The sequence below is a fragment of the Bos taurus genome, chromosome 9 (genome assembly GCF_002263795.3).
Source record: "Bos taurus isolate L1 Dominette 01449 registration number 42190680 breed Hereford chromosome 9, ARS-UCD2.0, whole genome shotgun sequence".
Lineage (NCBI taxonomy): Eukaryota > Metazoa > Chordata > Mammalia > Artiodactyla > Bovidae > Bos > Bos taurus.
Window position 1 is genome coordinate 64,592,402 of NC_037336.1, and position 15,224 is coordinate 64,607,625.

Below are 15,224 nucleotides of genomic sequence, written 5' to 3' on the forward strand. Positions count from 1 at the left end.
TATTTTAGTTTGGCTGGAGGCTGCCTGAACTCCCACTGCAGAGAATGGCAAGCACACAGTGCATGGTTCCAGAAATCAATATCAAAAATATGTTTGTGTGATAGGACTACACAGTTTCTTTCGATTTGCTATGTAGGTTGCTGTGAATCTAAGAGAGCTGTTCTGTGTTTGTCATTGGTATTTTCCCTTAGAGTTCAGTGTAATATGAATATACTCTAACTGAAAATTTATGTTTAAAAATGAGAAGACTAAAAATCCATCCTGATCAACACTGACCAAATATTAGGTGTGACTGAAAAATTGTTTAGACTTTCTAAAAACCAGACATGCTAAACTTATACATCTCAATAAAGCCATTTGAAAGGTTGCAAATATCACCTAACTCTATACTTTCCTTGTTCAAAACATAATTGGAACTCAGTCTTTGGCTATTTAGAATTGAATTATCTAGGACAAGCATTTTAAACTCTCAGAGCCTCCAAATCCTCATCAATAAAATGAGGATGCTTTTAGACATATATCAGCAGACATAAATCCAGCATAACTGCAAAAGTATTTTTAAGGATTAAGTAAAATAACATGCAAAGTTTCAAACAGCAACCAGCTCAGAGCAGGCCCTTAATACATGGAAGTTGCCATTACCATTTAATTAATATAAAATTTTCCACAAGACATAAATCTCATTCTTTCTTCTGAAACAATATACTCAGAAACAAAATAATAAATAAATGACAGTACAAAGGTCATCATTCTACCCATCCATCATTGTTTCTGTCCATTCTCCGCAATACAAACAGCTTTGTTTGGGGGGAAAAAATCCTCTTAATATCTCTACGTAAGGACCTTTTCAACATCTTGCACATTTAGACTTCTTAACCATCTGGCCTCTGTCTACTTTTCATCATAACCTCCACACTGGAATCCCATCACTAGTGCATCATAGCATGCTTTTTGTGGTCTGAAAACAATTCCTCTCTGCTTGCAGTGTCTGTCACTCATTCTTCATCCAGTAACCCCAACATAATCACATCCTTTTTTCCTCACTTCCGCAGCACAAGTTATTCTCTCCCTCTGCTGTGCTCTAGAATCATATTATACATTCTTTGTTGTTGTTGTTTGGTTGGTTTTGTTTTTTTGGCTGCACTGGGCCACATGCCGGATGAATTCCCAACTAGGGATCTAACCCATGCACCCTGCAGTGAAAGCATGGAGTCTTAACCTCTGGACCGCCAGAGAACACTCACACTGTACATTCTTAATACATTCAAATTACTTGCTTGATTTGAAAAATCTAGATTAACATAGAATAATTTGAACATAGATGCAAAAATCCTCAAAAAAGTATTAGCAAACTGGATTCAACAATACATTAACTGAATCATATACCACGATTAAGTGGGATTTATTCCAGAGATGCAGGGATGATTCAACATCCACAAATCAGTCAATGTGATATACCACATTAACAAAATGAAAGGTAAAAATCATATGATCATGTAAAAAGATGCAGAAAAGGCAATTGATCAAATGCAACAGCCACTTATGAAGAAATCTCAACAAAACAGGTATAGAAGGAACATACTTCAACAAAATAAAGGCTGTATATGATAAATACATAGCTTATATCATACTCAAGGTGAAAAGCTGAAAGCTTTTCCTGTAAGATCAGGAATAAGACAAAGATGTTCACTCTTATCACTTTTATTCAAGATTTTATTGGAAATCTTAGCAAGAGCAATAGTCAAGAAAAAGAAATAAAAAACATCCAAATTGGAAAGGAAGAAGTAAAACTGTTACTATCTGCAGATGATATGAAATTATATACAGAAAATCCTAAAGACTCCACCAAAAATATGTTATAACTTAGAAATGAATTCAGTAGATTTGCAAGATACAGAATCAATATGCAAAAATATTTTGTGCTTCTATATACAAATAATGAACTACCAGAAAGGGAAATTTAAAAATAATCTTGTTTAAAATTGCATAAAACAGAACAAAATATCTAGGAATAAATAACTGAGGAGGTAAAACACCTACATGTTGAAAACTGTAAGACATCAATGAAAGAAACTGAGGAAGATGCAAGAATATGCAGTGAGAAAGGATAATCTCTTCAATAAACGGTAGTGGGAAAATTGGATAGCCACCTGCAAAAGAATGAAACTTGATCACTGTCTTATACTCTACATAAAAATCAACTCAAAATGGATTAAAACTTAAACATAAGACCTGGAATCATAAAGCTCCTAGAAGAAAACAAAGGCATGTATACACACATGAAGGATACTACTCACACATAAAAAAAAAATTAAATTTGGCCATTTGCAACAACATTGAGGGAGGGCATAATGGTAAGTAAAGTAATTTATACAGAGAAAGACAAATACTGTATACCACTTATATGTGGAAACTAAAAAATAAAGCAAATTACTGAATATGACAAGAAACAGACATAAATATACAGAACAAACTCGAACAAATAATAGTCCCATGGTGGGGTGGGTAACAGATAATAATATAGGGGTAGGGAATTAAGAGGTACAAACTATTATGTGTAAAATAAGCTACAAAGTTATATAGTACAACACAGGGAATATGGCCAATATTTTATAATAAGTATAAATGGAATATAGTATTTAAACATTGTGAATCATTATACTATACACTTGTAACTTATATAATATTGTATATAGACTATACTTCAATAAAAAATAAGCACAAAAAAGAAATTTTAGTTTAGTTACAGTGGAATATTATTCAACCATAAAAAGAATGAAATCTTACTATCCACAACAAGGTGGATAAAACTTGAGGATGTCATGCTAAATGAAAAAAGTAGACAGAGAAAGACAATTACCATATGATGATATGATCCCTCTTATATGTGGAATCTGAAAACAAAATAAAAAGCTCATAGATATGGAGAACAGATTGGTGTCTGCAAGACGCAAAGGGTAGGGTGTGGAAGAAATAGGTGATTTGGTTAGTTTTTCAGTTTAAATAAATTGAATAAAAATGTTAATAACAAAACAAGAAAACAAAAAACCCAAATTACATGCTAGCATGTCTGTCCCCTCAAATAGAGTTTATGATAGTATCCTAGAATAGAGACAATAGAAAACATCATGTGGAGGTTAAGAGTGCACACTCTAGATAAAATACAACATGGGCTCTGCTGTTCTCCAGCTTGGGTGGGTGACTCAACCACTTTGAACCTCAGTTTGCTCATGTGGAAAACAAAGATCCTATTAGTATTTGCTTTGTAGGGTGTTTGTGAGGATTAAATGAAATACTTCACACCATTTCATGACAGCTAATAATTGCTAGCTGCTTTGGTTTATGTATTTGTTTAGTTTGTGGTTGTTGTTGTTTATGTATTCCTTGAGGCTTTACCGTAGCTAAGCCTAGAACATAAGTTTTTGATTAAAGTTGAATGAATGATGGCTTAAAAATATTTCAGAAATCTATCTCCTTACACATAAGAATTTAAGAAAGGATATTCTATGACTCATCTGAATAATATACTGAAGTAGCTTACAGTTCATACAGAAAGAGATGTGACAGAAGAGATGAGATGAAAGATAGATGACTCTCCTAAACACATAGTCTTGTTGGAATTTTTATGTTGTTATGATTTAGGTGTTACTCAACAAAAGTGCTACTATTCTGAAAATCTGCTCCCGTGTGAATTATGAAATAGATGGATTATTCACATTGATTTCACAAAGAGAGGTCTTCCATGGAAAAATATTATTGCAACAGTACACTAGTAAGGGCCACGATCTCCATCTTTGAGCTTTGAGCAATAAGAACCATCATTAGACTAATTGGTCTTTTTGTTGCCACGGTGTTCCCTGGTGTTTTAAAAGCTCTGGGTAATGTTGGGTGCTTTAATGGAAAGTGAAGTACCTGCCTAACAAGTTCTTGACCTGGGATGGTACCTGAGAACTCGGTCCAAGGGGTCTCCATAATGCCACAGGAGTGATAGGAAGACAGGAAGGGAGAGACATTCTTTATTTTTCTATTGCTTTCATTTTGCCAGGAGTTCTGCTAAAGATAAAAAAGTATGGATCCACTTCTATTTCCTGCTTTCCTTGTTGCTGTTGTTCAGTTGCTAAGTCATGTCTGACTCTTTGTGACCCCTGGACTACAGCAACCAAGTTCCTATATCCTCAGCTATCTTCTGGGGGTTGCTCAAATTCATGCCCATTGAGTCAGTGATATTATCTAACCATCTCATCTTCTGCTGTCCCCTTCTCCATTTGCCTTCAATCTTTCCTAGCATCAGGGTCTTTTCCAATGAGTCAGCTCTTCACATCAGTGGCCAAAGTATTGGAGCTGCAGCTTCAGCATCAGTCCTTCCAATGAATATTCAGGGTTAATTTCCTTTAGGATAGATTGGTTTGATCTCCTTACAGCTCAAGGGAGTCGCAAGACTCTTCTCCAGCACCACAGTTCAAAAGCATCAATTCTTTGGTGCTTAGCCTTCATTATGGTTCAATCTCACATCCATACATGACTACTGGAAAAACTATAGCTTTGACTATGGCCCTTTGTCAACAAAGTGATGTCTTTGCTTTTCAATATGCTGTCAAGGTTTGTCATAGCTTTCCTTCCAAGGAGCAAGCATCTTTTAATTTCATGACTGCAGTCATTGTCGCCAGTGATTTTGGAACCCAAGAAAAGAAAATCTGTCATTTACCTTCTACTTTTTTCCCCTTCTATTTGCCATGACAGACTCAATGGACATGAGTTTGGGTAAACTCCAGGAGTTGGTGATGGACAGGGAGGCCTGGCGTGCCTGGCATTCAGGGGTTGCAAAGAGTCGGACATGACTGAGCAACTGAACTAAACTGATGTTACAAACTTCCATCCATATTTCTTCAGTCACTCTGTCTACCAGATCTAATCCCTTGAGTCTATTCATCACCTCCACTGTACAATCATCAGGAATTTGATTTATGTCATATCTGAATGGCCTACTGGTTTTCCCTACTTTCTTCAATTTAAGTCCGAATTTTATAATAAGGAGCTCATGATCCGAGCCACAGTCAGCTCCCAGTCTTGTTTTTTGCTGACTGTATAGTGCTTCTTCATCTTTGGCTGTGAAGAACATAATCAGTCTGATTTCAGTATTGACCATCTGGTGATGTCCATATGTACAGCTGTCCCCTGGGTTGCTGGAAAATGATGTTTGCTATGACCAGTGTGTTCTCATGACAAAACCCTGTTAGCCTTTGCCCTGCTTCATTTTGTACTCCGAGGGCAAATTTGCTTGTTATTCCAGGAATCTCTTGGGTTCCTACTTTTGTATTCCAATCCCCCATGATGAAAAGGACATATTTTTTGTTAGTTCTAGAAGGTCTTATAGGTCTTCATAGAACCGTTAGTTCTAGAAGGTCTTATAGGTCTTCATAGAACCAATCAACTTCAGTTTCTTTGGCATCAGTGATTGAGGCACAGACTTGGATTACTGTGATGTTGAAAGGTTTGCCTTGGAAATGAACTGAGATCATTCTGTGGTTTTCGAAGTTGTACCCAAGTTCTGCATTTTGGACTCTTTGGTTGACCATGAGGGCTACTGCATTTTTTCTAAGGGATTCCTGCCCACAGTCATAGGTATAATCAATCTCTGAATTAAATTCATCCATTCCCATCCATTTAGTTCACTGATTCCTAAGATGTCCATGTTCATTCTTGTCATCTCCTCTGCTTGACCACATCTAATTTACCTTAATTCATGGGCCTAACATTCCAGGTTCCTATGCAATATTGTTCTTTACAGCATCAGACTTTACTTTCACCATCAGACATATCCACAACTGAGCATTGTTTCCACTTTGGCTCAGCCTCTTCATTCTTTCTGGAACTATTAGTAATTGCTGCATTTCCCCAGTTGCATATTAAATACCTTCCTACCTCAGGGGCTTATATTCTGGTGTCATATTTTTGCCTTTTCATACTGTTCATGGGGTTCTCCTGGGAAGAATACAAGAATCCTCTTTCAGTGGACCACATTTTGTCACAACTCTTCACTATGACCTGTCCATTTTGGAATGCTCTGAATGGCATGGCTTATAGTTTCATTGAATTACCCAAGCCTCTTTGCCATGACAAGGCTGTGATCCATGAAGACGATGCTTTGCTATAAAATGCTTTAAATGGGGTTTATCTATATTACTATTACTATTATTATTATTGATACTTTTTTAAACAAAACTTCACTCTATAAATTTAAATGCATTATCTATTTGACTTCCTATAAAAATTTAAAAGACTTTTTAAAGAGAAATTTTACATTTACAGGAAAATTAAGAGGAAGGTACAGAGATTTCCCATGTACCCCCTTACCCCTACATGTGCACTGCTGATGCTGCTGCTGCTGCTAAGTCACTTCAGTCATGTCCAACTCTGTGCAACCCCATAGACGGCAGCCCACCAGGCTCCCCATCCCTGGGATTCTCCAGCCAAGAACACTGGAGTGGGTTGCCATTTCCTTCTCCAATGTATGAAAGTGAAAAGTGAAAGTGAAGTCGCTCAGTCATGTCCGACTCTTCTCGACCCCACGGACTGCAGCCTACCAGGCTCTTCTGCCCATGGGATTTTCCAGGCAAGAGTACTGGAGTGGGGTGCCACTGCCTTCTCCTACATGTGCACAACCTCCCCCATCTACACTGACACATCATAATCACCCAAAGTCCATAGTTTACATTAGGGTTCACTCTTGATGTCATGCATTATATCGGTTTGGACAAATGTATAATGACATGTATCCATCACTGTTGATGTTGTTCAGTTGCTCAGTCACGTCCAACTCTTTGCTACCCCATGGACTGCAGCATGCCAGGCTTCTCTGTCCTTCACTATCTCCCAGAGTTTGCTCAAACTCCTGTCCTTTGAGTTGATGATGCCATCCAACCATCTTATCCTCTGTTGTCCCCTTCTCCTCCTGTCCTCAATCTTTCCCAGCATCAGTGTCTTTTCCAAAGAGCTGGTTCTTCACATCAGGTAGCCAAAGTATTGGAGCTTCAGTTTAAGCATTAGTCCTTCTAATGAATATTCAGTGTTGATTTCCTATAGGATTGACTGGTTTGATCTCCATCACTGTAGTATCAGACAGAATATTTTCACTGCCCTAAAAATACTTTATGTGTTGCCTATTCAGCCCTCCCCTTGCCAAACTCTCTTTAAAATTTTACTCTATCCTTGTAGCTCCTCCTACTCTACTATCTCTTAAGTGTGTATGAAGTACTTGTTTCTTCACTGGTGGATAGTAGATGGTGTTACCTTTGTTTTATATATGCAGGAGGTAAAATTTTCATTATGTTAAGGATTTGTGCTCTGTACCTTTCCCCAGCAATATATTTCAGGAGGAAATCTGTATTCTTTATGAGTCTGGCCCTAAAACTCCATAGATTTCAATTATCTTGCAAGTCTAGTCATGCATCAAAAGATCTCTTTCCCCCACTAAATATGATGCCTAAAATGAAAAGCTGCTATGTTGTTCATATGCTGTGCTTTGAGGAACAGCTTTTCACAGATGGAAAGGCATAAAAATGATGGGCTGTTATCTTGTAGCTGAGACTCCATGCTCTGAACATATGAAATATTGATATTAAATCAAGCTGTACCTGGTTTCTCCCATATGAATCCTTCCAAGTTCTTGACCTCTCTTCTGTTGCTGTTTCATTTTAGGCAGAATTCCAGAGGCAGGGTGGGGATGGAGGGGATCTGTGGCCTCAGCGAAAGACAAATGAAATTGGACTAGCCTGTTCATGTATATTAGTAAACTCAGGGAAGGAAGAAAACAGTAAAAATAAGGGAAACGACAATATGGTCACAAAGCTAAACATTTATTCAATAGGAAACTGCTTCACCCATATGCAATGACACCATTAAATGCTGACAACAGCACTTCTAATATTCATAACTAATAAATTGTGAAAGAAAATACATTCTAAGTACACAGATTATTGGTTAAGGTAATGCTCGCTGCTATAAAAACAAAACCAAAGCTTATAATTGTTAAAAAATATATCTCACTCATGTACGGCCAAAATGAGTGTTACTGATTTACTGGGGGTCACCTCCAGGCACTGATTCAGGGTCCCGTGCTCATCCCAGTTGTGATTCTATCAGCTTTAACACAAAGTTCCTGAGGTTGCCACACTCCCCTGCATCAATTCACATGAAGGAAAAGAACATAGAGAATCTATCAGGAAGTTTTTATACACCAGGCTCAGAAATGCTATACATCACTTCTACTCATTCTATTGGCTAGAACCCACCCATCTGGCCACATCTAAGTGTAAAACAGTCTTATAAAATGCTATCTGGCTGTATGGCTTAGAAGAGGTAGAAAAACTTTCATTGATCATAGCTTACATATTTTCAATAAGAGCATTTTCAAAAATTTTCTTCAGAGATAATTTGACAAGACAATGGAACAAATAGGTTACTGGGATAAAGAGTGTTTTCACACACACACACAAAATGAAAAAAGATATCTCAATATCACATACTTTTAATACATCCTGAAAAATGTATTAAAATCTGTCTTTGCAGTCCCTACAATTGTCTTACCATTCTGTCTGAAAGCGACATAGTTGGGGTTTTTCAAATTCACTAAGATATAAAGGCAGAGATAGCAGTTAAAGTCAAACCTTTCAGTTGTCAAAGCCCAAACCATCAAACTCTAGAAGATTCTCTTTCACTGGCTATAGTGAGTCTAGTCCAAACCTTGGTTCTTAGTATCTGGTAGAATAGCTATAGCATCAGGAGGACATGGAATAAAATCAAGAGGAAAATTTGCTGGAGTATTAGTCATAAAAACTCACAATGTCACTAACAGGTAAATACTGTTTTTTCCAGTGACTCTGGTATGTGTGGTGTGAAAGTCACTCAGTCATGTCCAACTCTTTGCAACCCCATGGACTATACAGTCCATGGAATTCTCCAGGCCAGAATACTGGAGTGGGCAGCCTATCCCTTCTCCAGCCAATCTTCTCAATCTAGGAATCAAACCGGGGTCTCCTGCATTGCAGGCGGATTCTTTACCAACTAAGCTATCATAGGTAACAATTATTTCAAGTTATTTTTAATGACTCCCATCTAATCACACAGTACTTATATCCATTCTAGGGATAAACTGTACATTTTCTGGAGGTTAACTGTTTCAAGACCTGACATTTAATTTAGATTAAGAATTCACTAATTGGTTCCCAGGGGGTCCAGCTACCAACAGGAAAACTACCTTTAGTTTTTAAGATCATCTTCTCAACCAAATTCTGTTCATATGAATTTTATTTCTAGCTTTAAAAATTTGTATTTCAAAATCAATTCTGTAAATATTCTTAGAGATATATTAGCAAAACAGAAGAGTGAGATTGTTATGCTGAAATTCACTAAAAGTTTACTATCCCAACCCCTGATGCTAGCTTTTTACCTAGAAGCTTTTCCCACTTCTGTGCTTGACTGTGTTAGTTTATTAGTCTTAAAAATCACTTGGAAAATCAGAAAATCTTTCCAGTGTCATTTACATATAACCAATGATTTTTTTCTAAACATATGACTTCTGTGATTCATGAATTAAGAATAGGGTTTTTAGAGAAAAAATGCCATTGATTAAATACATATTTTCAGCTTCCACAGTTTATGTGCATTTTTTAAACATCTATTGATGAAGACATCACAACATATTGAACATGAAAAGAAAAAATAGATGTTTTCCCTCTATGAGGCAAAGGTGTAAAGGTAATATATTCACCCAATGTTAACCAAGAATATTTACTGAACAATAAATAATAAGTCCTCTCATAAGGAGCAATAAATCAACAAATAATGAATCCTCTCTTAGGATGGCAGCCTAAAGAAGTATTTGTTTTTAGGCTGCTGCTGCTGCTAAGTCGCTTCAGTCGTGTCCGACTCTGCGTGACCCCATAGACGGCAGCCCACCAGGCTCCCCCGTCCCTGGGATTCTCCAGGCAAGAACACTGGAGTGGGTTGCCATTTCCTTCTCCAATGCATGAAAGTGAAAAGTGAAAGTGAAATCGCTCAGTCTGACTCAGCTCAGTCTGACTCAGCGACTCCACAGACAGTAGCCCACCAGGCTCCTTCGTCCATGGGATTTTCCAGGCAAGAGTACTGGAGTGGGTTGCCATTGCCTTCTCCTAGATAATGAAATTTTAGAAAGGAACTATTTAACTGAATTCATACGCCCTTGAAATATTGGTAAACAAAAAAGTTAAGAAAGCTAATCTAAATTAATCTAATAATCTGGTTTAATATTAGGATTCATAAAAGTGAGTAAAGCAATATGAAAATATAGAATTAACTCTGTAAATACAGAGGTTATAAAAGAAGAAATGTCATTAATTATTGCCTGAGTATAGATCCTTAACATTTTTTTAAAAATACCAACTCCTGGTAACTTCAATTTTTTATGTTCATTATTGTTCTTGCATGAGAAAAGAAGAGCTAATTCCTGATCCCATTGCTCTTTTACAAAACTTCAGAGATAACAGTGTTTTTAAAATATTATCCACAAAGGAAGATCAGGGGAAGTATACACTGATCCCAGAAAAGCACAACCTTAAGGAAATTACTTTAGCAGGAAACTTCACATGGTGATATTATAGCAAAGTTTGATATCATTAGCCAATAAATGATAAGCATTACATTTTAAACCAAAGTGGGAAATACAGATTACACTTCAGGTAAAAAAAAAAAAATTATTTCACCAAATTAAAAAGAGAAACCTAGAAGCTCAGAGAAGGCGATAGCAACCCACTCCAGTACTCTTGCCTGGAAAATCCCATGGATGGAGGAGCCTGGTAGACTATAGTCCATGGGGTCACTAAGAGTCAGACACGACTGAGCGACTTCACTTTCACTTTTCACTTTCATGCATTGGAGAAGGAAATGGCAACCCACTCCAGTGTTCTTGCCTGGAGAATCCCAGGGACGGGGGAGCCTGGTGGGCTGCTGTCTCTGGGGTCGCACAGAGTAGGACACGACTGAAGTGACTTAGCAGCAGCAGGCCTAAAGCTACATAGCAATCAGGATGTGCTAAAAAAAAAAAAGAAAGCAGTGAACAAAGTAAAGTTGGAAAGCAAATGTATTCTTGGTCTAAAATCCTTTTCAAAATGTAATTGTACCATGTGACAGTTTGTTTTGATTCTAGTGGTCTTGATTGTGCAATTAATAATTTGTACTCTGAATTTAAAATGATGGGAAGCAATAAGGTGAAGATGACATATATCTGGACCCAGAGTCCACACGCACAGGCTAAAGATCCCCAGCCTTGTGACCCTGGGCAAGTCCCTTCAACCCTCTGTCTTTCCTCTGATCCCATATGCCCTGGAGTGTCCTCCATCCTGCCTGCCACCTCCTGTTGTCCACCACTCTGCTCTCAGGTTCTGACTAGAGAACAACCCCAAGCTGTTGGCTGACTGTGGTAGGGTGAGTTTGGAAGATGGGTGGTCACACCAGAGAGCTCTGGAGGGAAAACCATGCTAGATGAGGGCTTTGAAAGTCTTTAAAAAAGACAGCTCATGCATTTCCAGAGTCATAAATTGTCACATGAAGCCAATGATCTCATTTTAGTGATATTTGTTATTGAAAGAAATATGGATAACAACTTGTCTTAAAATCATTTCATGATGTTGTGGTAAATAATATCAAACCAGCCCAGAGCCCTGGCATTTTATACTGCCTTTAAAAATTAACAAACCAGCAAAGTAGAAACTTCTTGATCTTCCTTCAACCAAAAGAGATGGAAAGTGCAAAGACATCATATCTATTTGAAAATACAGGGTACACCCCCATGTTTATCATGAAGTACAGTGCTGTGTTTTCAAGATTATTTTTATTTTGTATGTACCCTGTAGTGCTCAATATTTTAATTGCCACTTCCTCAACAAAGTTATTGGAAATCTTCCATCTTGCCATTAGCACTTGCGAAATAACTGTTAACAATATGTTATCCAGACACAGAAACTTTATAATTAATGTTGGAATAGTCTTCAAAGTCTAGTGACTAAAATATATCCTATAAAAATTACTGGACTTCATTCAATGCTATTCTGCTGTTTTAAAGTTCAGTAAATGTGTTGAGGGGGAGATATTTGGCAACCTAAGTTGGCCAGTCTGGCAGGGAGACCTGAGATGCTGGAGGGTTTAATTTCTGTTGTGTGGTAAGTACACCAAAGGCCTCCAGAGTTTCAGTGCAATCCCTGAAAGGCTGAAGGAGATCTGACCAAATGCAACTCCCAGTGGGAATCTGAACAGTCATCCGGGGCTATATTCCCACCTTGTCAGTTGATGAGGCACTGGGACAGGTTCCATTTAAGCAATAAAACACAACAGGCCATGTATATATCTGGGTGATTATAGCATAACTCAGATTGTGTTATAAGTCATGAGGCTGAAGGCCAAGTGTCTTAACTCCATGAGAAGTGCAATATTGGCCCCAAAACACACTGCCTGAAGTGTCTTATTGCTGTCAAGAAATGGAATTTCTACAGTACATTAAGAAAAGGAAAACACTTAGCACAGTGGATTTAAAATAACCATGGCTATGACATCACTGACAGCTAATCAAAACTCTAATTGCAACCAGAGTTCTGAGGCTATTGTATGAAAGGTCTTAACAGACCCAGGCACAGATACCATGAAGAACAATGCCGAGGCCATGAGCAAAACTTCAGTAGCACAGGACGTGAAGCGAGACCAGAGTGGGCTGGCAGATTTCAGACAATCTCATTAGCATGAGTTGGTAACTTTGTAGTGAACTCACCTTGGGCCAGTTAGCCAAAAAAAAAGTAGTGCAAACACCCCCTGAATATTTTCTCCTTCACTTGCAACCTTCATTTTCATACAGTTAAATATTTCTTTAAATGATTATAGATAAGGCAGCATAAATGAAAATAATACCCAGTTCACTTGCTCTAGAGGAGATGGAAGGTTATAATGAGCTGAGGGAGTTATGGGGGTCACATCTTCCTCATGATCCATGCAAGGAATTTTCAGTGATATTAAGTTGAAGTTGTCCAAATGGATTGAAGTCAGTATGTAGTCATAAGGACTCAATTCACATTTTACATCTGAATCTGTGTAGCACCACAAAGTGGAACGTGTGTTTCATGGTCCAGGTAAAAGCCTCAAAAAATTTAGCTATGCCAAAGCACACACTGAGAGGTTCGTTCAGAAGGTATATAACAGGGAAGCACATAACATTATAAATGAGAGCAAAAAGAAGGGTTGTCTCAGGAGCCCAAGGATTTGAGCCTAATGATTTTCTGGGTCACCATGGATAAGTACATAATTTTTGTGGGTATTAGTTTACCTCCAGTGAGTGTTCCTGGACTCTGGTTATAGGCGTTGCTTCCTCAGCCTGAAAATGCAGCAACTCTGACATTTCCTGAAAGTTTACTGACAGGGCTTCCCTGGTGGCTCAGATGGTAAAAAGTCTGCCTACGATGCAAGAAACCCAGGTTCAATCCCTGGGTCAGGAAGATCTCCTGGAGAAAGGAAATAGTAACCTGCTCCAGTATTTTGCCTGGAGAATCTCATGGACAGAGCATGGTGGGCTATAGTCCATTGTAGTTACAAAGAATAGGATACATTACAAAGAATAGGACACGACTTAGACTGAACAAAAACAATGAATGATCTGTTAATGGTACTCATGTGAAAAATTCATGTTCTTGTGGGAAAAAACAAGGAAGAGTTTATTCCATTAGAGTCCATTCAGGTTCTGGAAGAAGGTAGCACAAAAACATGTTTTTCTCTTTCTTGTCAATTTGCTTAAAAATTTTACCCATATCATACCTGTCACCCATGATTACACTCATTTACAGATAATAATTGTATCCTACCTGTCACAAAATATTTTTAATAGTTTTACTTTATGTATTTTTCTAATAATCTTTATTTATATCAGCTTGGGTTCTTTTGGAACTACAGAAATGTTAAATGTATAACCAAATGACTAAAACTAGATATATGTAAAATTATTCCTTATAAATATTAAACTCTTATTCATAAGAAACAGATCAATTAATTATTTTATCTTGTCAAAACTTTATATATATGGATTTAAAAATTCTGCTCTTTTAACCAATCCATTAAAAATAGTTAACAGTCTTGCTGGTTTTAATGGTTTTATTAATAATATATACTTTGGTTTAATTTGAAATAAACTACATTTCCAAATTCTGTTTTAACTAATGATCTTGCAAAGGACCTTTGATAAGCTAAATCCTTCATAATTTTAATAACCTTTCTCTTTGATAAGACAAAGAACCAGAGTCCAATACATATTCAGTTAATAACTTAGGATCTAGAATATTGCCACAGCGTCAAAGCTAGTCACTGAATAGCTTAATAAAAAATATTCCAATAGCACCAGTATTAACAGTGTTGTGTCCAGTAAAACTTAAGTATTACACAGAGATGTAAACATTAGGATCTAATGACTGGCTAGTAACACATTAGTCAGAGCCACTATGAAATGATATTCTCTTTTGTTGTACAACGATGCCATGAATAAGTGTAAAGCCACTTTCAAAGTACATGCTTCATCAGTTCAGTTCAGTTCAGTCACTCAGTCGTGTCCAACTCTTTGCGACCCCATGGACTGCAAACAAAGCAGGCTTCCCTGTCCATCACCAACTCCCAGAGTTCACTCAAAGTCAGGTCCATCAAGTTGGTGATGCATTCCAACCATCTCATCCTCTGTCGTCCCATTCTCCTCCTGCCTTCAATCATTCCCAGCATCTGGGTCTTTTCTAATGAGTCAGTTCGTCGAATCAGGTGGCCAAAGTATTGGAGTTTCAGCATCAGCCCTTCCAATGAATATTCAGGATTGTTTAACTTTAGGATGGACTGGTTGGATCTCCTTGCTGTCTAAGGGACTCTTAAGAGTCTTCTCCAACACCACAGTTCAAAAGCATCAATTCTTTAGCACTCAGCTTTCCTTATGGTCCAACTCTCACAACCATACATGACTACTGGAAAAACCATAGCTTTGAATAGATGGACCTTTGTTGGCAGAGTAATGTCTCTGATTTTCAATATGCTGTCTAGGCTGGCCATAACTTTTCTTCCAAGGGGCAAGTGTCTTTTAATTTCACGACTGTAGTCACCATCTGCAGTGATTTTGGAGCCCAAAAAATAAAGTCTGTCACTGTTTCCATTGTTTCCCCATCTATTTGCCATGA

General features: G+C 37.5%; 1 long non-coding RNA gene across 1 annotated transcript in view; it reads right to left on the minus strand.

Moving 5' to 3' along the window:
- Positions 1 to 2,743: 2,743 nt before the first annotated feature.
- LOC132346116 (uncharacterized) overlaps positions 2,744 to 15,224 on the minus strand; it is a 28,300-nt gene continuing 15,819 nt past the window's right edge. Inside the window, exons 4-5 of the long non-coding RNA XR_009495832.1 lie at positions 7,635 to 8,177; positions 2,744 to 2,894 (exon numbers count right to left, since the gene is read on the minus strand). This is a non-coding gene — a long non-coding RNA (uncharacterized lncRNA). The remainder of the gene's footprint in view (positions 2,895 to 7,634; positions 8,178 to 15,224) is intronic.